The 2937-nt window shown below is 38.5% G+C and overlaps 1 pseudogene; it reads left to right on the top strand.

Annotated features, from left to right (window-relative positions):
- The first annotated feature begins 205 nt into the window (after positions 1–205).
- LOC101143995 (large ribosomal subunit protein eL33-like) lies at positions 206–985 on the top strand (annotated as a pseudogene).
- Positions 986–2937: the final 1952 nt, after the last annotated feature.

Raw genomic sequence — 2937 nt, 5'->3', positions numbered from 1 at the left:
CTAATTTTTACGTTGCTTTTCTTGTAGAGCATTAGAAAAAAATGAGAATAAAATACTGGAGAGAGAAAAATGGAGGGAAAGAGAATAGAAGAGTGGGGGTAACGGTTTTACATTTCAACTTTGGGAAAAATAAAGGAAATTAAATAAAAATTGTCCTGAGTCCTAGAAATGCCATTGAGAGCCTGTCTGGGAAGATGAACTGGGTATGAATGGAGGGAGCCTAATAGGGCTGCGACGTGTGCTCTGTGGCTTTCCAAAATCTGCTGGTCAGCAGAGAGTCAAAATGGGGAAAAGCATTTACCAAATAGATTCCAGCTATTGGTTTAAATCAAGGTCATCCAAAGCTTTATCTATCACAAGTTACTTTGATTTTCTAGGACGAATAAAGAAAGAATTTAAACAGGGTCCCAAAAGTGACAGTCGAAACTTTATAGAAAGTCTAAAAGGAATGGAATATATGGACAAGGAATCAAGCTCTGGAAGATGCCTATGCTCTGTAGATCAGAACTGATTTCTAAAGGTTTGTTATCTGTCTGCTGGAGGAGAATAGACATTGAGAATAAGCTTTAAGAAAATTAATAGCTCGTCTTCCTCTTTCTGCCATCTTGGATCCTGTGGAGGCCTGCTGGGAACAGGACTTCTAAAAGGAAATATTATCTGGAAGCCTGTGGTCCAAGGCCATTTTTGCTGTCTATAAGTGGGGTCTCCAGAACCAAAGGGTGCGCACATCTCTTCTTAAAATTGAAGGTGTTTATGCCTGAGATGAAACAGAATTCTATTTGGGCAAGAGATGTACTATGTATACAAAGCAAAGAACAACACAGTGACTCCTGGCAGCAAACCAAACAAAACCAGAGTAATCTGGGGAAAGGTAACTCGGGCCCATGGAAACAGTGGCATGGTTCGTGCCATATTCCGAAGCAATCTTCCTGCTTAGGCTATTGGACACAGAATCCAAGTGACGCTGTACCCCTCAAGGATTTAAACTAGTGAAAAGTCAACAAGTAAAAGTGGATTGGTGCTCTTGTAAAAAGAAAGAAAAAAATATATATATTACAGTTTGTTTCTTTTGATTATAAAACATATTGACATAATTTGTATGTCTTTTTCTTTGTTGTTTTGTACCTTTTATATTTTACATTTCTAGTAATTTGTTCTTTTGTTTTACAAAAATATTTGTTAAGGATTGATTTGTGGATAAAAATGACCTTTTCCACAAATAGTTTGAGAAGTACTGAATGGTTTTTTTTTTTTTCCCTACAAAATGTACCAAATTTACAACCATCTCATTAAAACTGTAGGAGAAGGAAATAGAAAAGTTTCTTCAAAGTAAAGCATAATACGTGAAAATAAATTTTATATTGTCCAACATTCCTAATTTAAGATGGGCAAAATGTCATTGACAATTTTATTAGGTAATGTGTTGAAAATACATCCTTTTTATTTTGACATACGTGAAATATATAAGGGCTTTCTTTGATAGTTGCAATTATGTTTCTATTTACTAATCATTGCTTTATCTTAAAATTATATAATTTTTTAACAGCAATTTGTTTTGCAACAAATTGCTGTTGTTTGGGAATTGCTAAACAACAAATTGCTAAATGTTTGGGAATACAGTCCCTCAGTTGAGAGGAATATATAGCATTTTGTATTATCAAACTGTACCCTTGGGATAAGAGGTCCCATATATTAATTACCTACAAAGTAGTAGCACACTAATTCATTTGGATTTTTTCTGAACTTACTGGCTTTAAAAAGTATAGTAATGTTCATATTAAAGAAGACATTTCCTTCATTCTCTCTAGTGTTTTCAATGTCTGTAAACATTACTGTTTTGTTTCTTGTCAGGAGCTGTGAGGGAACTAGGCTTGGTGCTCAGTGATTTATTTCAAAAGAAAGACATATATATGAAAAATGTTCACCTCAGCTTTGAGGAAAGAACCTAAAACACTTTCCAATATTAGTAGTATTGAAATTAGACTTGGGTGAGTAGGATCCCTGTTATTGGCTACCTCCAGGTGATGTGCTCACCCAGGGGATACACAACACACACACACACACACACACACACACACACACACAACCTTTTAGATCACGCTCTGAATGAGGGACCCTGGGGTTCCCTGCCCCAAAGGCCAGAGCCTGCTTCCAGGCCTGTGTGGCCACCATCCCTGAGTCTGTCATCTAGCAGGCGACTGGGTCACCAGGATGAGCGCCATAGTCCCGGTGGGGAGGCCAAGGAGCATCTGTGAGGCGAGGGAAGTTGTGAATAGGGATTTGAAGTGCTAGAGGTAAAGGACTTGGTTAGTGGGTGGGAAAAAGTTTCTGACCCTATAATATTTAGCACAGAACTGCCTGTAGGATTGGCAAAGATCAAAAAGTGTTGTTACTAGTTGAAGGCTCACCAAAATATGTTACCGGTTGAAGGTGTCCAGGTTCTTGGCGTCTTGAACAAAGAACTGGACAAAATACACAAACAAAGCAAGGAAAGAATGAAGCAACAAAAGCAGAGATTTACTGAAAATGAAAGTACACTCCATAGGGTGGGAGCAGGCCTCAGCGTAGGGGCTCACGAGCCCAGTTACAGAATTTCCTGGGGTCTAAATACCCTCTAGAGGTTTCCATCGGTTACTTGGTGTATGCCCTATGTAAATGAAAAGGATGAAGTAAAGTTACCAAGTCATTTACTCGGTGTACACCCTGTGTAAATGGAGAGGATATTTCCTGTCATAGCTGAAGTGTTTCCATTTGATTTAGTTCCAGTAAGTCAGCATGAATTGGCCTTATGTTCCCTGCCCACAGACCCTATTCTCCTGCTCAGTGTCACATAAGGGTTGAAAAAGATGACTGAAAACAAGCCTTCTCCAGCATTCATGGTAAACTACACATTGGCACAGCCTCTCTTAAGGGACACGTGGCAATACCAGGAAATGT

The sequence above is a fragment of the Gorilla gorilla genome, chromosome 7 (assembly GCF_029281585.2).
Source record: "Gorilla gorilla gorilla isolate KB3781 chromosome 7, NHGRI_mGorGor1-v2.1_pri, whole genome shotgun sequence".
NCBI classification, from domain to species: domain Eukaryota; kingdom Metazoa; phylum Chordata; class Mammalia; order Primates; family Hominidae; genus Gorilla; species Gorilla gorilla.
This window is presented reverse-complemented; position numbering and strand designations above follow the sequence as displayed.